Source organism: Pseudopipra pipra, chromosome 17 (genome assembly GCF_036250125.1).
Source record: "Pseudopipra pipra isolate bDixPip1 chromosome 17, bDixPip1.hap1, whole genome shotgun sequence".
In the NCBI taxonomy this organism is placed as follows: Eukaryota; Metazoa; Chordata; class Aves; order Passeriformes; family Pipridae; genus Pseudopipra; species Pseudopipra pipra.
The window spans coordinates 12,838,469-12,860,913 of NC_087565.1; the positions used below are offsets into that span (position 1 = coordinate 12,838,469).

The 22,445-nt window shown below is 48.1% G+C and overlaps 1 protein-coding gene across 3 annotated transcripts in view; it reads left to right on the forward strand.

The window, feature by feature from the left end:
• The window catches only part of TOX2 (TOX high mobility group box family member 2), a 153,291-nt gene that overhangs the window by 90,342 nt on the left and 40,504 nt on the right, over positions 1-22,445 (forward strand). The gene's annotated exons all lie outside the window — the stretch shown is intronic.

Below are 22,445 nucleotides of genomic sequence, written 5' to 3' on the forward strand. Positions count from 1 at the left end.
AGTACCTAAAGGGGCTCCAAGGGAGCTGGAGAGGGACCTTGGGCAAGGGCATGGAGGGACATGACAAGGGGGAATGGCTTCAAACTGACAGAAGACAGATTAGATGGGATATTGGGAAGGAATCCTTCCCTGGGAGGGTGGTGAGGCCCTGGCACAGGTTGCCCAGAGAAGCTGTGGCTGCCCCATCCCTGGAAGTGTCCAAGGCCAGGCTGGACAGGGCTTGGAGAAATGTGGTCCAGTGAAAAGTGTCCCTGCCCATGTCAAGGGAGTGGAACTAGATGGTCTTTAAGTTCCCTTCCAATCCAAAGCATTCTGTGATTCTTCACCTCCTGCCCACCTGCCTGTCAAGCCACAGCTCATGGGGTGGTGTCCCCGTGAAGCCAGAAGTGAGTCAGGCGTCGCTGTCTGATGGCACAGGGCACACGACGGGCTCCAGCCCTGCCAGAGTCACCCACCACCCATCTCCAGGTGGGTGTTTGCAGCAGGAAACCTCCACATCAAGAAAGGGGCTTGTTTGCCAACACTTGCAAAAGGAGAGGGTTCATTGGCACACGGGTAGTGGTGGGAAACCAGTCTGGGGCTGAGCAGTGCCTGAGCACAGAGGAGGTGGCTCAGTCTGGGGAGGTTTTGTCTTTGTTCCAGCACCAAGGTTGCTCATGCAAATGCTGGAGCTGGAGCCTCTCTCCTCTCTCCTGCTCCTTGCTGTAGTTCATACAGGTTTTTGCATACACAGCTGTTTCCTGCCTCGGCTGCCATGTCTTTTGGTTTGAATATGGTGACAAATGACAAGCAATTCCACGTAAAATATTAAGACATTGGTCAGACTTGTGCTCTAAAAATGTAACTTGAGCCTTGGGATTTTTTTAAGGCATCCTCATGAAAAAAATCTCAAGCTGCTGGAAAGAGGTGAGTCCTAACTCCCAGAGAGCCATGGGATTGGAACTTTCTTTAAGAGCTCAGAAGTAAATAAAGAAAATACAGGTGCAGGTTGCTGTCCCCTGGGATGTGTCTCTTGTCCTGGGATGTCCTGACATTACCCTTGGATTGCATTAAGCCTCCCAGTGCCTCTGCCAGAGATGGGCTGCTGCTCCCACTGTGGAGGTGACCAACTGAGAGTGATTTTAAATCAGTAAAGAAGTTCCCATTAGCAGGGTGGGAGCTGGAGAGTGGAGGTGGATTTGCTGTGTGCCAGACCCCACTCCTGCCTCCAGCCCACCCCCAGGCTGTCAGGAGCTGCAGCCCCTTGTTCAAGCACAGCAGCTGTGCCCTGATGGGGAAAACCCAAATCCACCACCACTTCTGTATTTCCTTATCCCCTCAGGATCATCATCCAGAGCACCCTCCCCACCACTGGCCTCTGCACACTGTGCTCTGCCCATGGACCAGCTCTGCATTTCCATAGCGTGGTTATTCACTGCTGCTTCTCTCACTTTATTTCTCTTCCCCCCCCCCCCCCCCGTGAGTTTTTGGAAGTTGAGGGAGTTTTTAATCACTGGATGTGGGGTGCAGGGAGCTGGAGAGGAGGGAAGCAGGGATGGACAGACAAGGAATGGCACAGGTTGTGTGGAGGATGGTGGAAGGGGATGTGGGGAGGTTGGGGAGGAGGCAGGACTGGCTTGTTTGGGGAAAACTTGTTATTTTTTGCGTAGTGACAAGAAACAAACAGAAAATTCTTACTACAGTGGATTTTTTTTTTCTACTGGCCTCTCTTTTGCTATGGGAAAAGAGGAAGGAAAGAAGAGGAGTGGCAGGAGGGAAAGGAAATAGGAGAAATGTGACTGTCGCTGAGAATTGGAAATACTTAGGAAAAAATTGTTTTCCTTGGGAAGAGAATGACTTTGCCCACTGTGACCATCCCAACAGTGTGGACAAGCAGCTGCTGAGCCCTCCAGGGATCCACAGGGAGTCCTGCTGGGCTGGGACCACACTGGGGCTGGGATCTGGGGGCATGGGGGAATCGGGGCAGGGGGCAGAGACATGCTGTGGATCAGTGGTGAGATGGGGGCCTGCTGGGTTAAGGAGCTGCTGTGAATAAATGAGATTTCAGAAGGGATTTGGCAGAACATGTTTGACAGAAACAAAGGCTGATCAAGGTCAGAGCTCAGGAATCTCCAACGCAGCACAAACATATTTCCATAAATATTAAATAGCAGCCAAGTGGGCTGGGGGTGTCTCTGCTCATCAGGTGGGACAGTGCTGGGCTGGAGGGAGCCAGGAGCTCCTGGTCAGGGGGACAGCACTGCCTGGAGCTCACCACAGCTGCTCCAGAACCTCTAAACTGTGCGGTCCCCCAAGCCTGGTCAAAGGAGGTGGCTGTGCTGGGGCACACCAAAAAACCAGCCTGTTCTCCCAGGGTGCACATTGTGGGCTGCAGCTGCTCCAGCTCTGCCATGGCTGGGGGGAAGGAGGGCAGAGCCATGTATTTCTGTGTGTGGAAAGCATTGTTTTGGGCACGAGGCTGCTGTTACGAGCCAACACAGGCTGTGTAGATGTACAGTTTGGTTGGAGCAGCTGGTGGCTCTCCCTGTGTCTGCATCTACCCGGTGCTTCTCATGATGAGAGATCCTTGTGAGTCCTTTAAATGCACTAACACTTCCCTGAGCCCAGTGGGGTGACTTTTTTCTGCTCACAGAGAGCTGGTGCAAGGGCAAAAATGCTGCAGCCACAGCCTGAAAGTTCTTAGTTTCTGTTTGTTGACTGGAAACAGATTATTTGAAAACTGTTAAAAATCTTCGGTGGCAAAAAGCACATCGATTCTGTAAAATGACAGATTTCCAGTTAGCTGTGGAACCTGTTTATGCAGAGGGGAGGGAGTAAAATGGCAGATGGGGGTGAACTGTAGTAGCAAGGCAAGTGCCAGGCTGAAATTCCTGAAGTTTTCAGTTGACTTTGCAACCTGAATAGCTGTTTCCCAGCACGATAGGGCTTTGGTCTGGAACAGAGAGGAAACCAGTAAAACAACTCAGCAGTAATCCAGCTGCCTGCCCTCCCACAGGAGAAGTGGAAAGGGAAGGCAGCCCCTTCCCAGAGCTGGGGTGTGCATGCCCGAGCTGTGGGGTGGTGAAGGGCTCCTTTCTGGTGCTCACCAGAAGACCTTGAAGAAAGTTTTCCTGCAAGCAGCTTGCAAGGCCATGCCCTGGCCAGCTCTCTTGGTTCTGTGGGTCTCTCCCCACGTCCCAGCCTTCCCTGAGGTGGAGTCAGTGGGAATCCCAGCGCTTTTCTCCGGCACAGCCCTGGGAAGGCAGTCGTGGTACCCAGTGATGGGCAGCACAGCTGGATGTGGCTGTACAGAGCTGGTGAGCATGGAGGTTTTCCAGCAGAGGATCACAGAATCCCAGAATGGGTTAGGTTGGAAGAGACCTTTTAAGATCATCCAGTTCTAACCCAAATACTGTGGGCAGGGACACCTTCCACTAGCCCAGGTTGCTCCAAGCTCCGTCCAACCATGACCTTCAGTGTTCCCAGGGATGGGGCAGCCACAGCTTCTCTGGGCGACCTGTGCCAGGGCCTCCCCACCCTCACTGTGAAATCTTCTCCCTTATATTCAGCTAGATTTTGTCACAAAAGCCAAGTAAGATGTGCCAGTCTTTTCTCTAAGTCATTGGAAATCCATGATCCCAGTAGGCAGGACAGCAAATACTTCCAATACATCAATATTTCACTAATTTTGAATCTCTGCCTGTTGAAATAAGTTATTTGAAATAATCCATATCCCAGTGCAATGTACAGGCAGCAGTGCCCTTTAGAGCAAGTTCATGCTCTTGGAAAGAGCCTGAATAAATAAATATATCAACAACAGCAGTGGTTGGGTCACCAGCAGCAAAAACTTTGCAGAGTTCCCCCCGCTTCAGTCCTGGATAAGTTTACAGTGGCAATTTTGTGTTGTGTGCTTTCAGGTTTTGACTAATTTGGCTTTCTGCTTATTAATGGTTCAGTATTTAAAAACTAAACTCCAAAACATGAGCCCTTGGTGGAAAATAGTAATAACACAACCCTACATGAAGGGTTCTTTGTATTAAGCAGAGCCCTGTTTGCAATTCCCTACTAGTGTTTTTCTCAGAGGCAATAAATGAAAGAAATATGTCTTTTTAAATTTTATAAAACTCAGAAAAATGGTTTTAAACAGCTTTTCTTCACCTCCTATAATTATTTATTTTCAAACAGTCCTTCAGGGTAATGTTCCGTTTTCTTATTTCACACTCCTTTTTCTCATAAATGAACCATCACTTCAATAAATCATTATGAAAACAGAGACTAACACAAACCCTGAAAGGTTGAAAGATTTATGTAACACATTTATGTTTTCCATTTTCTCATTCTGGTACTCCACTGCTAAAGCTAAGCTAATAAAAGCTGCTATTAATATTTCTTGTTGCCTGGCAACCAGAGAGAGGGAGTAATAGCTTTAGCTAGAAAAATAGATGACCGATAAGGAAAAATTCAATTCTTTTATTATCTCAAGGGAAAATGGGCTTTTACTGGAACATTATGATGTACGAGTGTGAAGTTGAATACAAAGGATATTTTTTCAGTTGTTTTTCTATTTTTAATGAACGTTATTTTACCTTCACAAACTCGTTTAAGGCATTTGCCCCACCTACTTGCAAGCTTAATTTAGCAACACCCACACATGCTTCTGGCTTTAAGTATCTGTTGGCATTTTCACTTGGAAGCCCCTTCCCACCACACCTCCCCCCCGAGCTTGAGTGCTCGGCCATAAAATTTCACTCCGGGTCGGAACCTGGCAGACAAGATTCCCAATCAAAGAGTAAATTGTTCTTGTGTGTGTTTAAAACACGCTTTCCCAGAGGAAGGGGCACGTGTGGTGAGGCACTCTGTGAAGTTTTAGCCGTGGTGGCTGGGCTGTGTGTGTGCTCAGGGAGAGCAGGAATGCTGCTGCTCCTGGCCGTGCTCTCGGAGCGACTGCGGATGCTGAGGGACAAGTGCAGAGCTGGTGCCTGCAAGCAGAAGTGGGGGTGCCTGTGGGAATACCAGGCCAGGTGCTGGTGCTGGACCTGGGTCAGGGCAAATGTTATCATTCCAGGCTGAATCTCCCAGGCTGGGGGGGTGAACAGGCTGAGAGCAGCCCCTGGAAGAAGGTGCTGGTGGATGAGAGGCTGGACATGTCCTGGCCATGTGCTGGGCTGATCCCACAGTGGGGGAACAGGGGAGGGGGGAGTTTTGCCCATCTGCACTGCTCAGGTGAGACCCCACCTGCAGAGCTGCCTCCTGCTCTGGGGTCCCCAGTGTCAGAAGGGCATGGACCTGTTGGAACAAGTCCAGAGGAGGCCCATGAAGGTGCTTTGAGAGCTACTCTGGAGCCAGGCTGGGAGAGCTAGAGAAGAGAAGGCTTCAGGGAGACCTTGGAGCCCCTTCCAGTGCCTAAAGGAAAGATGGAGACAGACTTTTCATCAGGGTGTGTTGCAACAGAACAAGAGGGGATGGTTTTAAACTAGAAGAGGGTTAATTTAGATCAAATGTAAGGAAGAAGTTATTTACAATGAGGGTGGGGAGGCCCTGGCACAGGTTGCCCAGAGAAGCTGTGGCTGCCCCATCCCTGAAGGTGTTCAAGGCCAGGTTGGACAGGGCTTGGAGCAACGTGGAATAATGGAAGGTGTCCCTGCCCATGACAAGGGGGTTGGACTAAATGACCTTTAAAGGTCCTTTCCAACTCAAACAGTTCTATGATTCTATGGATACAGGTCCTCTACTCCTGTGGGAGAGGCCCTCCCTGATCTTCCCAGTCCAAGCACTAGCACAAGCTCTCTGTGGAGCAGCAGCCTCACTTTACACATGGCTGATACAGATACTTCTGAGTGGTCTCTTGTCAAGCACTGCTGGGAGAGAGTTGGGGTGATGTGGGTCACACTCAGGTCCCAGCTCAGTGAGTGCTCAAATAACAGCAGAGCTTGTGAGGGCTGGGCTGTGTATGGGAAGAGTGAACCTGAGGGACCAAGCTCCTACCAATATGCTTGTGTGGTTGGTGTCCAGGTTCACCCATGAGTATCCTGTTTCTGAGACATGAGAAGGGTGGGTGTCACGATACACCTTTCACACAAGGGAACTGTTGTGACAGCCGAGAACCAAAGCAGATGTGGGCCTTGCTTTGTAACTCAAGAATTTCTCCCTGAACAAGGGTAAGGAAGAGGGCAAGGTGTCACTTGGCCTGCCAGGTCTGGGAGAGGGTGACTGTCACCTGCCAGGGTGGGGATCTCACGTGGGAACCTGCCTTTTTTCCTGGAAAACTTTAATGGCCACCTCCCTGCAGCAGAACTGCTTCTCAACAGGAAATCCCTTCCAAACCAAACCATTCTGGGATTCTTGTGTCCCAGGGCAAGGGGATGCAGGAAAGCAAAAAAATGTGCTCTTCCCCACAGCACCACATCATACCACACTGGAGGGGCCTTGCATAGCAGGAACCAGTGTGTGTGTTTAAGTCTGGCTGTAGAATTGTCTCTGTTGCCTGTGTCTCTTTTGATTTTCTGCTGCAAACAGGGTCCTTATCTCCCCCTAGCCCTCACTTGGTCAGAAGGCAGCAGGTCCCATCCTGAGGTGCTGTAACAGCTGCTCTCAGTGAAGCAGCACGTCTGTGCCACGTGGCAATCCTCGCATTCCCCCTCTTAACTGCTCCATAGAAATTCATCCTCTTAATCTTTCCTTTCCTCTCCTTGAGTTGGTCACTATCTCTCCGATAAGCCGCTGCCCCCGGGGCAGCCCCACCGGTCCAAGAGCCGCCTTATCGGCCGTAAAACACCCGGGGAGGGAGCGCGGGAGTTGTCCCCGGAGCAGATGTGTAAAACACCCGGGGAGGGAGCGCAGGAGTTGTCCCCGGAGCAGATGTCAGATGAGGCCGTGCCTCTTGTTTGCTCTGCGCCTCACCTGCCATTAAGCGCCGGGGGCAGGGTTTGGTTTGCCTTTCCCGGCAATTCCAAACATTGCGTTTCAGCTTGGGTTTGACAAACTCGTCCGGGGCAATGATGGGCGCTGGGAAGGTTTGCGTGAGGCCGAGGAGGAGCAGCGCGTGTATCGGCGCTGTAATTAAAATATCAATTACGCCGTGTTGACAGTTTGCCAAATAACCGGGCGCTTTCGCGTGCAGCAGATTTAATCACTCCAAAGTCTGCTCACAAGACCCGATGCAATCTCGGGGCCGAGCTGGTACAGCACAAACCCGGCGTTTGCTGAAACACGGCCTCGATATTGCTCTGCGCGGTGACGGTGCCGCGCTCCGTAGCTGGTATCGTGTTCTGAAAATTATCTTTTAATGTACAATTTGTATTGCTGAGAAATGTCACTTTACTTCGCAGAACGTCTCGCCGGCGTAAAACCCAAGATTTATTCCTGTCATTTTTTTTGTCTCCTCTTGCCACGCTGATAATAAGAAGTCTACTTTATGTGCGTAACGCTCGTGTCAGTTTTGAAATTTGGGGTTTCACGAGAGACGGTGGTATAAATAAAACATGATATAAATTAAAAATATAGTGGAAAATAAAATCTGTGAATTACAGTAGCAGATGAGATGAATGCGGCATGAAGGAGGTTTTCAGAACAATATCAAATAACTGGAGTAAATATGTTCAAGGAATGGGATGGATCTTTTTTAAGACCTGATTCTGATCTTCAGATGTGTTTGTCTCTAGTGTACAGACTTGCAGAGGGATGCCTGTTACTTAGCCCTGTTTCAACCCTTTAGATTTTGGTTCTGTCCTGCAGGGTGGCATTTTTTCCCCTTCTTAGCAAACAGTTCCACTTCAACAGTTTTCCTGGGCGAGGTTAAAAACACATTATGCCCACATAGAAAAAATTCTGCAAATGAGAACATGCTTTGAAAAATGAACTAGAGATTTGGAAGACGGTTTCTTTGGAATCTGGGGTGTGGCTTTGGGGAAAGAGTGCCCCAGCACGGATGATTCCTCATCTCTTCATGGAGGATTTGTTGCCTTGGCCCCAGGAGCCAGGGTTGGTGCTTCAATGGGTTTTCCTCAGCTCCTTGGGCTCTTATGTCCTGTGGTACCATCTCTGCCATCTTCTTCCTTCCTGTCATAATTTGTAAAAATGTAGGCAATTATGTCAAAAGTTAGCATTAGGAAAAATAAAAAGATGGAACAGACAGATAATGGTGAGAAAGAGCTGGGATTACCCTCGTCCATGCTGACTAATTTGGGGCATTGTGAAATGTGTTGCCTTTAATTGCAGTATGAGATAAATGATACCAGACCATCTCTGCTTAAAGGCTGGTTTTAGGTCTGTTTGGACCTCAGAGATCCCAACTCCTTTGGAAACAGTAGGTAAAGTTAACAGGAATATGGTTTGTGCAAAAGCTGCAGTATCTTCCTCCTTCCTGGAAATGTCCAAGGCCAGGTTGGACGGGGCTTGGAGCAACCTGGGCTAGTGGAAGGTGTCCTGCCCATGGCAGGGGGTGGGAATGACCTGAGCTTTAAGGTCCCTTCCAACCCAAACCATTCTATGATTCCTTTGCCTCTTGCTGAATATACTCAGCCCTCTTGCAGCTGATTAGCCAGAAACTGCTTCCACCCTCCCCAGAATGCTGTCTTTGTGCCTTACTTTGTGCATGTGACTCAATGGGGCAGGTTATCCGAGGACTTGTTTTTGTTTGGGTCACACACAGGAGAGCAGAGTCATTTCCAGGCAGGAATAATCCCCAAGGCACGTGTCTCTGCACCTTCTCCTGCATCCCATTCCCGCTCCCTGCCTGTTGTAGTGGGAGTGCAAAAAAAGCTGAGCTTTCATTGCCACCTCTAGACTGACAGGAAGGGTCTAATGTAGGGAAGGTGGTTTTTCCAAAGAGATGGAGCTCCCTCCATCCCGCTGGTCCATCCCTTGCACCATATATCCACCTTATTTGCTGTCCCTTCTGCCCTGTGCTTCTTCCCTCTTTGCTCATTTCTGTGGGAATAACGAGGAGATGTGGTGGCTGCAGGTCTGTGCCATGCAAAGAACCTCCAAAAGGCGAGTGAAGGGTTTTAATTTGCAACATAACCTCTGCCACACCGTCGTGCTCCCATGCGTGTTCACACCCCACGTCATAGTGCAGCATAAAGTCTCCTTTGAAGTGCATCAAGTAGCTGTAAAAAGAATAATTTTTGCCAGTTTTTAACCAGCAGCACCTCTGATACGGGAAAAACCCAAATGGCACATCTGGCAACTCTTTGCCATCCATCCTGCATGTTTTGGTCGATGTTGCAGCCCATCTTTAATTGCCCTTATCCCTCAGATCAATCATGTTTATCTCGTGGCTGTCACTTCCCTGCTCCTCTCACGTTCCCAGGTTGCATTAACCTGCTCCAGCAATCCCTCATCCCCCTGGGTTTTCCTTAAGGACGGGGAGGGCCAGTGTAACTTCGAGGATCATTTCCAATCACACACGTGCCGCGTCGCACCTTTCGCCTTCAGTTGCCTTTCCAGAAGTTCCAACCCCGGAAGGGCCTTGTGGTTTCTGTCCTCATTGCAGTTCCCAACTCCCACCCCGGGGCAGGAGAGCACAAAAAGCATGGAAATTTCCACGGCTTTTGTTTCTGCTGTAGAAGTTATGATGACTGTAGGTGTGTGTGTGCGTCGAGTGAGTCTTTTTGTGTTATTTAAATGGGAGCCATTTTTAGAGGCAAATAACAGAAAGTGCTGACAATAAAAATAATGGGGCTGTAACAGGCTTTGTTGTGCAATGAGGGGATCAAAGGGCGGCATCAGCCACTCAGCTGAGTGACAGGAGGAATGGTTCCTAATTGGTGGGTGAGATTTCCTCAGCTGGTAAACAGAAATCGGAATCCCAGCCCTTTCAGAGGAGTTTTCTCCTGCCGGTGGGCTCACGGGGGTTTGCTCTCTCCCTGAGAGGAAGGGAGAACACCAATGGGAATCCTGAGTCAGATTTCCTTTCTGCAGTGAACACCTCCATCCTCTACCTGCATTTTGAGGGCGAATATTGGAATATCCAGATGTCAAATTCAGACCCCCCCCCTCCCAGGAAGGTTTCACCTGGGAAGCACAGCCTGCAAACACAGCTCCAGCAGCCCTCCCTTCCACCCGAGTGGTACAGGCTGAACCACTTCACATCCCCGTAGCCCCGAGAAATCAAAGTTACCATTTAAATGAAGAGTGCTACTTGAGTCCTGCCTCTGTGAAGAGGTGTGGGATGCAATGTCAAGAGAAATTATAGTGATTGCTACAGATGCAGCTTGTCACAGAAAGAGAAAAACGTTTCTGCATCTGATGCGTGGCAGCGAGCCACTTGATAACCTTATATGTCCGAGTGTTTCACTCGGGCTCTGCTGGATGGAAAGCATTCCTTAATGCTCTGCCTGGCTGTTACATTTGTCTCCCAGCTCTGCAGAATCCCATTAGGAACCGTCCGTTTCCACCATGGAAATGGTGTGGTCTCTGCGGAGGGAGGGAGCGGGGTATTGCTGCAATCCTTCAACATCCCTGGGAACTGCCGGTGTTGTACTTCTCACTTTCCTCTCCTGCCACGAGCATTCCTCACCGTTCCAGGTGTCCTGGAACCTGCAGCAGGCTGCTGTTGGACACCACGGTGCTGTTAGAGGGAGCAGGATCTGCTCCCTTCCTCCAGCCACCCAGTGGAGAGGCACTGATGTCCATCTCCCTGAAGCCTGGCTGTCAATTTGGAGTTAAAAGAGTCCAAAGTGCAGTGACCAACACGGGCATTGCCCATGATGGGCATCGTGCCCGTGCCACCAGGGCTGTGTTAGACAAGGTCCCCCCAAAAGATTCCCATCTGGTCCCTTTGGAAATGGGCAGCAGAGCGAGTGGAGGTGATGGGCTGACCAGCAAGCTGGGAGGAACATGCCTTGTCCTTGTGCTGACAGAGGCAGAGGTGGATGAAATGGGGGCAAATTGGAGGTGCTGCCACAAGAAAAGGGACCAGCAAAGAGCGAGGTCAGTCAGGGAGTGGCTGTCCTGACCCAGGACAAGCACTTTTTGCCAATCTCTCTCATCCTTTATTATGTTATTTGGCTAACACTAGAAAAAGCAATGATTAAAAACTCACACACCTTATGATTTGGGGAGGTATCTGAAGGTTGTGTTGTTGCCCTGGCTGCTCTGTTGTTTATGCTTGTTTGTTAACAATGCTGAGGGTAGGCAGAGAGGAATAAAATTTGAGGGTGACACAAAGAAATTGGACATATTTGGGGCAGGAGAAAGGAAATTTGGAGAGATGTAAACATAGGAGGGAAATGGACTGCAAGATTGCAAAGGCAGTTTGTTCAGTGTTGATAAATGTGAAATTAATGCATGTTGAGGAGAAAAATATTCACTAGTCATAAAGCTTGCAGTGCTCTGAATTGACTGCCAGAAAGCACCTCAAAAAAACTTGTGCAGGGATATGGGGTTAGAGAACAGGAGACACTCATGGATGGAGGTGGTTTGGAGAGTTATATACTCTGTACAGTGCTGGTCATCCCATCTCAGGCAAGGGGAAGATAAAAAAGAGGCTCAAAGGCTACAAACAGAAATTATCATGGGTCTGAAAAGATCCTCTGCAATGGCAGATGCTAAGTTTAAGAAGGAGGCAAATAAAATAATTGGAATTATAACAGTGCACGCGACACACAAGTGAGGACAGCTACATCAGGAATGTCCCTTAGCTGGGGAACTGCATGGGAATTGAGATTTGGGATCCCAGAGCAATAAAAGGGAATAATTTTATCCATACAGGCCAAGATCAACACTGGGACTTGCTGAGAGGAAAATGAAAACACCAAAAAGATATTTTTAAAAATGTTTCTGGATCTACCAAAAACATGAGGAGCTGCTGTAGTAGATGTTAAAGTGCGTGTTGGTGGAGAGGAGGAGGTGGTTGTTACATGTAATAATTCCAAAGCTGATTTCTGACTGGAATTAATCTGAAGCTGGGGAGCATCAGGTCCAATCTCTCTTGTATTGTGTCTCATCCTGGGGAAGGTGAGGTGGAATTGGATCATCTCTGCTTTGGGCTCCTGGCAGCACTTCACACCTACTGATTTTGCAGTAAACCATTGTTAAAAAACAATGACTGAATCAATCCTGGCTCTGCTGTCCTTGCTCAGTGTGAGCCAGATCTGTGTTGTTTCCCTCTGCACTCAGAGCCTGGATCCTCTTTTCTTTGTCAGAGACATGGAGATTTGGGCACATTCCCAAATTAAACCTCACAGCATTAATAACCTCTTGCTTGACATTTTTAATGTCCCTCATCGATGCCACCTTCTCTAACACAAAGAGAAGGTCTGTCCCAGTGCTCTTTTCCAGCTCCTGCTGATGCCAGCCCGTTGGGACAGACCAGCCTTTGCAAACCATCTCCTTGGAGGTGCATTTTTCACCTGTTTCTGGGTCTGCATGTGCAGAACTGGGCTCTGGAAGACCCAGTCTCCAGCTGTTAGCACAGCACAGTACAGGTTTCATGTTCTTGGTGCAAAACATCCAACAGCCATTGCCAACCCACCTGCTCCATCCCAGGAGGTTTCTGCAGACAATCCCACACACAGCTCCAAGTTTCGTGCTGGTTGGGCTTTTTCATGGCTCGTTTCCAGTTCTGTATCAGTTCTCTGTGTCTGTCCTGGAGACTCTCTGATTATTTCAGCCTGTGTTTTCTAGCAGCAGTCCACAGGCAGTTGGCCATCTGGTTAACATTAATCTGGAGGAGGAGGTGGCACGTTTACCTGCAGGAAAATCACTTCCCTTTCCAAATGAGTCCTGTCAACTTTCATGTTCACGTTCAGCTGAACTGAGAGCATCCAGTTCTGGCAAGAGAAGAAACTGGGATGGCTAGGACACATCCCCTGCCCAGCTGTCCACTGCAAAGCCCAAAGTTGGGATCAGCAACTGAAGCTGAGTTTTTGCTTTGATTTCTGTGTCTTGGCAGGCATGATGAGGTGGAAGGTACCTGCCTTCTCACCCAGCATGATGAGGCAGGTCACTGCTCAGCCTCCACAGCCAGCTGGTTTTGGTTTGCTTGGCATTGTGCTGGATAAGTTCTCTCTTTGGGAAATCCCATTCCTTCTTAAGCTTACATTTCATGATGGCACATCATCTTGGGGTTGTCCTGTGCGGGGCCAGGAGTTGGACTTTGGTGATCCTTGTGGGTCCCTTCCAGGTGAGGATATTCTGTGATAGGATTTGTGGTTACCACAGCCTTGCTCCCTTGGAACTGCCCTGGAAGAAAATACATTTGGGTTTGTTTTTCCTATAACAGAGCTGAGGGTACAGTCAGAGCTCTCTGTGGGATGTGGGAGGTCTGGAGAAAGGTCCAGAAATGAACCACACTGAGGAGCTCGGAGCTTCTGTGGACATTGAGCAGATATTTACTGGCCACAGACTTGTCTTCATGTCCCTAGAAGTCACTACAGGGCTCTCTCTGGGGTGTCTTAGGTGTAAGGCAGCTGTAACTGAAGCAGCAGTTTAATTTTAATGCCTCCACACAGGAGATTGAAGGACAGAAATATTTGTACTTATGAGTTCTCCTGTTACCTCCATCCCATCAGCTTGCTGAGAAGACTCAGCACTTCTTGCTCAGCTTTATCCTCCTGATGGGCTCGTTTCTTCTTCATCATCTGCCTGTTTCAGCAGAATTTCAGCCCTGTCATGGTGCCCAGTAGGTGCTCTATGGCATCTACAGAGCATCTAAGAAAGAGTTGTCCTAAGAATTAAAAAAAAAAAAAAAAAAAAAAAAGAATTGCCCTGAGAATTGAATCCAAACAATGGAGTCAAAGACAGAAGGAAAAGGGGGCTTTTATCCTTCCACAAAAGCAAAGACTGAACTGGTGGAGCCCTGGTTGTGGTAGGAACCCCTACAAACTGTGTCAGGGAATTTGCCAGGTGGATTAGCCATCCCTGTCCCACCTGGGGGACGGCTGATTTTGAAAGTCCTCCTTTTGTAATTGAGCATATGTAGCTCTGCCATGGCCATGCTGTTTCACAAGGCAGAAATCCAATTGCTGAAGGGCTGGAAGCCAAAGTTCAGCACGGAGTATTATGCCCTGATGAGGGGACCATACTGATGCCAAGTGGAAGAGCAATTCCACTGCTGATTTATGGGATGTGTGTGTTTGTAGCTGAGCAGCGTGAGGTTGTGAACATTTCCCCTGCTAGCCCAGTGGCTGCTGGTTTTGCAGGGAATATCTGTAACATTAAGCTGGTTGTGGAAAGGCTCCTATGTGGAATTCTGCAAATCCAGCATGTGAGACTTCTTTTAGAAGTGTTTTTTCTCTGGCTTCTCCCGTTTGCAGAGTATTGGTGAAATGTGACCCAACAGAGCCTCCCTGGTGTGAATTTCCAAAGAATTTGATGGGACAGAGCCTGAATCCTCTAGGATCACCCAGAGCTGCATTCCAAGGCCTGTTTTGTGTGTGTGTGTACACGTGGCCATTGTGCACTGACTTCGGGTCTGCACAGAACTCTTGTCTGTGGCAATTCTGCCTTTGGATTTTATGCTTTGGGTCTTAACGCCTCAAAAATCCAGGACTAAATTGAGGCCCCTTTGACAATTTGGGTTTCCTGATCCATGATGGTTGATTGGAGCTGGAATTCTCCTGAGTGACAGTTTGCTTCATTCCCTTTTGCTTTGCTTTCTCACTGAAGTAGAAAAGTCATATACAGTACAATGACTTTAGTGCAGTCAGCAACAATTCAGCCATGCTGATTTATTGGAGCCATTCACTGAGAAGTTCTGGACTGCTCTGCAAGTGCTGGTGCACATGAATTTCGTGTTGATTTTTACTGTTGCCCATGAACGGTCAAAGGTTTTAGTTATTACAACTGGATTTTTTGCTCCTGTGTCCTCTGGGTGCTGCTGAGCTCCGTTATCCAGCTGTCCTTGGAGGATGCATGGGTGCAGGTGGAGCTGGCTGGAAGTTGCTGCGAGGAGCTGGGAACAGGCTTCTTCCAATAATTTTAAATCATGTTCCATTGTATTTACATTTTTGCAGTCTCTGCGTTGTTGTTGCCGTATGATCACTATAAATAAGTGTGAGGAAGTGACCAGTAGCGTTTTTAACACCCAGTTGATCACTGGACACACTTGGATGCCATGTACACCAGGAATAATAATAACTAGACCTCAGTTAGGCCTCACATTGAAGATTCACTGGGGAGAAATTAGAGGGATAACTACAATTATGGCTGTAGCAAGATGGCTCCTCTGTAGTCCATTATCTACAGTAATTTAAAAACATGGATCATTAAAATCAATACATATTGCAACCAGACCTTATGAGCTTGATTTCCCCTTACACAGACGTGTCAGTCTTGTCAAGAGCTGAAAGCCAAAGTTATGGGAAACAGCGTTAGCTAAAGGAAGGTTGGGCTTCCTATTTCCTCTAAGAAACATTCCCCTAGTTCACTTCTTTCCTGTGTTTATCACTGGATAGAAATGCAAGAATTTCATAGAATCATAGAATCATTTAGGTTGGAAAAGACTCCTCAGATCATCGAGCCCAACCATTAACCTGACGCTGCCAGGCCCACCACTAACCCCTGTCCCTAAGCACCACAGCTACACTGGTTTTGGACACTTCCAGGCATGGGGATCCCAACATTTCCTTGAACAGCCTGTTCCAATGCTTGCTTCACCACCCTTTCAGTGAAGAAACTTTTCCTAGTATCCAACCTGAACCTCCCCTGATGCAACTTGAGGACATTTCCTCTTGCTCCAAACAAGAGCAGAGTGGATTTCTCAGCCACTTTGAATTCAGCATGAAATTAGTGCAGCCAACATTGCTGACAAAGTAGACAAGGCTTGAGCTTGCCTCTGATTTTCTGAGATTTGTGTGAGGGATTTTTAAGTTAGGTCATGGGATTGTAAGACCTGGATCCATGAGCCCTTTCCTTTGGGATGAGTGCTGTGGGGTTGCCTGTTTGGGAGGAATGGGAAGCTGGTCCTGCTGGATGGTGCTTTGATCAGCAATCAAACATGATGTGACATCAAGACAGCTATCATGGGGCACCATGGAGCAGCAAGTCTTTTTGAGTTGGGCAGACTTGGTTTTATTGAGAAAGGACACTGAGCTGGGTGCTCAGAGCCTGCAGACTGCAACACCTGACTGCCCACCATGGGCAAACTGAGGGCACCTGGTCATAGCACAAACAGACATTTAGGTGATTCTTCAATGCCAAAAAGGCTAAGAACATGGAGATAGAGGAAAGAAGGAGAAACTCCCTGCCCTGATGGATATTGGGCCAGAGACAGAGTACAGACAGAGCTCTTCTTGAGTTATGGGAGGTCTTTAAGAGACAGCAGCTTGCAGAGCCCTTAGAAAAATAATATCTTTATGAAAAAACAGGTTTTCCAGCCAAAATCAAGAGCAGGATTCCCAAGTACAGTGCACTGTTGAGTAAGGAGTGTTAAAAAACTAAGCCTTGAGCCTGGCTTTGTTAGAAACATTGCAGTGGTGGAAAATGCCACCTCAATACGCCAACTTAGTGGAGTGATACCCAGGGTGGGCCTTAATGAGTCACCCAGCTTTCTTTCACAGTAAGAAGCTCTTCTGGAGTGTGATTCATTGGACCTGTCTGAAATACCTTCCCTGGGATGAAGGGAATGTCTCTGCAGGGATTCTAGGAGGAGTAGATCCCCAGCTCAGACGTGTTAGCCCACACTTTAGGTGCCTGTGTTTGCACAGATGTTAATTTTCCCAACTGTTCAGCAGAGAAGAACAGTTTCATGTTGGAAGTGAAGGTGTTCTGTCTTTTACTGAAGAGACATGAGCAGACTGGAACGTGGCAAGGAGCAGCTGAAGCTGGGAGTGAAATGCTGCTGTGGGCAACTGGTGTTGGTCCTCAGTGGACAGGCAGTCAGGGTGTGGGATAAGCAGTGGCTGAGATGCAGGAGGGAAGGGGTTGGAGGGATAGAGGTTGGCTGATGTGTGCAACCTCTTCACCTGATACAGGAGAAAGTTACTTCATAGAAACATAGAAAACTGGGACAACATTTGTCAGCTCCCAGCCAGCCGGGACCTCTCCGGATTCCCAAGGCCACTCAGAAATCATCGAGAGAGGTTTTGAGATGGCATCCATAGCTCTTTGAGGATTCTTGGATGCATCTCATCAGGCCCCAGAGATCTGTAGGGATCCAGCTGGAGCAGCAGATCCCACACAAGTTCAGGGTCCACTGGGAGTTGATCACTCTCGCAGTCACGGTGCTCCAGCTCAGGGGTGTGAGACCCCCTTGGTCCATCATCTGTGTTGAAGACAGAGGCAGAGAAAGCATTAAATACCTCTGCCTTGTCTCTCTCCCTGTTTGGGAGGTGACCAACCTGTTATTTTTACACTGCCTTTTTGCCATTAATACACTTGAAAAAACTTGGCAGCATTCCTGCTGGCGTCATAGGAAGGGACATTCCTTGGTCCATCAGCCCCCTGCAGCATTGGCTGCAGAGGCAAAGCAGCAGGACATGACCCTGCAGTTGTGCTTCTGGGGAGGTTTCCTGTCTTCACCTTGTGTTTCTGAAGGGTTGAGGCAGCCAAGAGGGGCTGTACCAGGGGGCTGCAGGTCAGCCCTGCATGGGTGTTGTGGTTTAGCAATGGGGGAGCCACATGGAACTGTGTGTTCAGGAGTGAGGTGACCTCTGGTGACATACAAACCAGAGCTGTGAATATACACAGAGTGTATCTTGCTCTCTGGGACAGTCAGTGCAGGCACAGAGCAGCAGAACATCCTGGGAGATGTTATCACCCGTGGGAGCAGGTCCAGTCATGGGCAGCCCTGGAAGCACTTGAACTTTGCATCAATCCCATCCAGTTGAGGGAGAATTTTAAAAGGTAACATTGGCAGTGGCCCACAAAACCTGGTCTCTGCTAAAATGGCAAGAACTAAATTCTTCCATAGATCAGGAGTTTGCTTTCCACTTTCTCCTACGTTTAAAACCTGCCAAATTTTACTTTCAATGGGCTGTCTGTCCTGCCTCTGCAGATTCTGATTCTGGGGTGGAGGCAGCCATGGGAGCCATGAGTCTCACTTGGTCCATGAGATGAGGAGGTCCAAAGGGGACCCATCCCATTTAGGTTGCTGGATACAAGGATCTACCCAAAACCCATTCCTCAGGGCTTCAGGGAGAAGGTGCTTCCAGCCAAACCCAGTAAAGTGGCATTTTCCAGTGTATGTGAGTGCAGATTGCAGTGCTGGGTGAATTATGGCAGAGTCTGTAGGAGCTGAGCCAGCTCCCCCCTTCTCAGGGAAGCAGAACGAGCCCTGGATCTGGGAGCATAAAGGAAAGCATGTCTGAATCATGCATTGACATCACCGGGAGCGCTGCAGCTCTCCGGCTCACGTCAGAGCTGAATTGATATGGTTACAGGAGACTGTGTGGTTTTTAGTATTCTGGGAGAGCTGCTACAGTGGCAAAGAAAATTATTCATGGATCAAAAAAAAAGAAAGGCATTAGCAGTACAAAGTGTCGTGATTGTCTGTGTTCTGCTGCAAGGTTGAAACGAGGTGCCAGCTGTGGTACATGAGAAAGAGCTTGAAGAAACACCAACGAAAATGCACAGATTAGTCCTGAAAGACCCTTGCAATTCAAGCCAAGGTATCAGTTACTAATTTATGGGGAAGTACAAGGGGTGCACAACCCTCTGCTGACTCACAGGCGGGTGATCTGGAACAAGAGGTGTCGCAACAGAGGAGCGGAACAGTCGGATGCTTTATGTCCCTGGAAATAAAGGTTGAGGTGAACAGATGAACTGCCAGCAACAAAGCCATAATTAAGAGGTGCCAAACCAGCTTTTTGTCCTACAGGGGGGAAAAATAGGAATGCAAAGATCACGGAGGAGACGGTGGTTCATGCCGTGCACACGGGGGAGTAGAGGAGGGAATAATCTTCCCCACAAGGAATCAAATTCATATTCCCATAAGCAAATGCTACACTGAACGTTGAGTCCTGTGGTGGAAGCATATCATGGCAAAAAGTGCATGGCTGCAAAATTACCTTAATGTGTAAAATCTTTTACAAGGCTCAATGGCTGAGTGTTAAGTTTGGCAGGGTGAGTATTGCCAGTGCAGCTGTGGGTGGTGAGCAATAGTCCACTGTCTTCGCTGGTGGAAGTAAAACTGTGCCTAAAGTACTTGTAGATGTCTGCTGGAGGTATAATGAATTTCAGGCTTATGAATATCTGAATACAAGAGGAGCACATGTGGATGTTACTTTCCTTGAAACTGGGTCTAAAATCCTTTGAATGCTCCCAAGCCAACAAAAATGTGTCAGCACAGTAATAACTTTATAAAAATATTTTCGGTAAACTTCTGCATATTTGAAGTTGTTCACTCAGCTGATCCATCTGGAATTAGCTTTTGAACCCTTTGTAAATATCCATTAGCTTTGCCACCCCTCTCGCAGAGGAAAATTGGTCTTGGTACCCAGGAGGGGTTGGTGGGGATGTCTGAGCTGATGGGAACCCTCCACCAGCTCTCCCTGCAGTGCTGGGCTCACCTTGGGACACAGAGCAGCTCCTGGTCACATCAGCAATCAGCAAAATCTCCTGCTGGGATAAACTGCTTGGCCTTTTTACTCATCCACTGGTTAACAAGATTACCCCACGTGGCAGAGGGACAGCACTATTATCCCCTGAGCAAGCCGGTGGGGTTTGTTGTGTCCCTGAGAAAGTCCTGGCTGGGTGTTCACTCCAAAAAAAAAAAAAAAACACCCTGATTTTTCTGGGAATAAAGCAGGGGTTGCAGAAGCTGTTATTTCCTACCTGGCAGTTCTGATCTGTACAGGGGAAAGTCAGCACACAAGAGGGTATGTTTGAGTCCGAGGGGTTTTCCTGCACCTCTCCACCCTCCACAGCCCCGGGGGGAAGCTGAACCTCCACCACTGAGTCTGATACCTGCAGTATCATATCACCAGCTCTGTTTGCAAAGGATGGCAGTTGGCAAGGGAAAGATATTTTAATTTCTGAACTAACCCATGTTATGCAGTGCTGCTGAAAAGCCACAGACATTGAGTCCCATGGTGTCGTTTTTACAGTCTCTGGTCAGAGGGGGACCACGCTTTTAAATGAAGGAATTCAGGCTAAAAATAGAAACCCACACCAAATTATACAGCCACTTGAGAATTATTTTTTAGGGCTGCTACTAAAAATGCCCCATTAAAAGACTATAAGGTGCTGCAGAGTGTCATCAGGCTGCCACACACAGGGATTTTATTGCCAGCTGCATTTTATTTCCTAATTTTGGCAGGCCAGAGAGCAAATACTCACAGTATCTCTAGTTATCTCTGTATTTCTGTGTTCTGTGCAGTGGGAGCAGGGCAAGCAGGGGGGCTGGGATGCCAGCTCAGCCAGAGTCCCCAGGGGCTGTGGGGTACCAGGTGAAGCATCACTCGGGGCCACTCCGTGGGGTCACCCTGGGATTCGGCGGGGCAGTTGGAAAGGCTGCGGTGCCAAAGCCGTGGCGTGGTTGGATGTGCCAGGCTTTGAAAGCGTGCCAGTCCACGTGCTCAAGGCAAACAGGAGGGAAAGGAGATCCACCCAATATTAATTATGACTTTTGAAGCTTTGCCTAATTACATCGTCTCTCTTAAGACGACGACACAAATATTTATGAGTGGGACTTTTTATTCTCATTGTAATCAGTGACATAAATAGGTAACACCTTTATAAAGAGTTAATAAAAATGTGTCAACACAAGCTCGAGCACAAACTATCGAGCAGTGTGCAGTAAAACATTCCAGTGTTTATTGTGGTAATTGAATATTCATGAGATGCCAATTTAAATTACAGTTCACAACTGTTGCTGTGTCTAATGAATAATTTAAACAAGTGTGGCCAAAGAGATTTCAACGCTGCATTAGCAAACTGCAAGGGATTAAGCAACAGAGAATTTATAATTAGCTTTGTATATCCTATAATAAATTCATTGGAAAGATGGTTTTAATTATCCCACATGTTAATTCAGAATTCAGTGCATTAATTTTCGATTGAAAAGTAACCCTTTCTTCCCAGATAGTATATTTAGCTCTTCTTCATCTTCTGCATCTCAAGAACAGGGAATTGCAAGTGTGGACGGGGCTGATTCTTGCAAATCTCATCCATCATGACTCAGCATTTGTACCTGCCCATCTCAGGTCTGGAGTAATTCCTTTTTTACCATTTCCAGCTGGGGAAGCTGAGACCAATGAGATCAAATCCCTTCCTGCAAATCAGGATTCCAGAATCCTGCTGGAGCTTCTCCCAGGTCAATCTGCTGTGGCATATCCTCTTTGATACACTTGTGGCTACTTGGGAAATGTTGTCTGTTCCTCGAAAACAAGCCTGTGAAGGTGATAAAAGTTTTTGGCAGTCATGTCCTATAAGCAGCTTTAAGGTTTTGTTTAACAAGCGAGGATGTGTGTAGATAAAAGCCTAGAGCCAGGGTTCAAGCTGAGGTTGCTGCTTTCTTTGGAGCAGAACAGGGAGAGTTTTGTCTCTTATTTGGCAAGTTTATCAAGGGCTTTCTCTGTGGGAGAAGGACCCTTTTGCCCATGGCAAGAGGGGCTGCAGAGTCCTGACCACTTGCCCCTCTGTGGGGCAGAGAGGGCACCAGCCCTGTGCCTGTGAAGGTTGGGATCTGTGGTGTCAGCATGGCTTTGACCTCAGGTAGCAGTGTCTCCAACAGCTGAGGTCCTCATCAGTTGTGAGCCCCCATGTTGATGCTCAACCCTTAGACATGGTGAATATTCTCTGTACTTTCCCCTCCACCCATCACCCATTCTCCCCCTAACCCATCCCTTCACCATGCTGGCCATCTCCAAAGCCTGTTCATATGTACAGAGACAGGTGAAGCTCTTGCAGAACCCGAGCACTTGTGGTGAAACTCACTGGACAGAAAAGAAAACCTGGGAAGCATTCCAAGGCACGTAAATCCTTACACCTCCACAAAGCCGCCCATGCTCAAAGCTTGTCTGGGAAACTCAGAAGGTGTCAGGGAGGAAAGCTACTTCCTTTCCAGGTGGTTCTGTGTAATTCCAGGGCAGCAGGTTAATGAGATCTCTGGGATATGTGATTTGATCTGGAATGTAAACACACGCTTGGCATGTGTCCTTGATGTCTGATCAGATGGAAATGCAAATGCGGCGCCGAGCGTGGCACGCCATCCAAAATGTTTTGGTGGCACAATGTGCAAGACAAAATAGTGATCACTTTTTTAAGAGCCTAATTGAAATGTTTTCTGCTGCGTTTGAGCCCTGCCATATCTATCAAATCAACAGCCTGGCACCGAGGGGGAGGTGCCTGCTCTTGAGGTGGTTGTGTTGGGAGCATCGAACACCCAGGGTTGTCCTGGGTCTTCCCCTAAGACCTTAATTGCTGTTTTAGTGCCTCTTGTCTTTTGGGTGACTGGAGTTATTTAAGTTGATGAATGGAGAGCATCGCTGGAATGCAGGATGTTGTCGTTGGCACTTATTGATTGAACCTCAAGACTCAATTGATCACACTCCCCAGTGCCGGCGTGTAATCCCAGGGGAAAA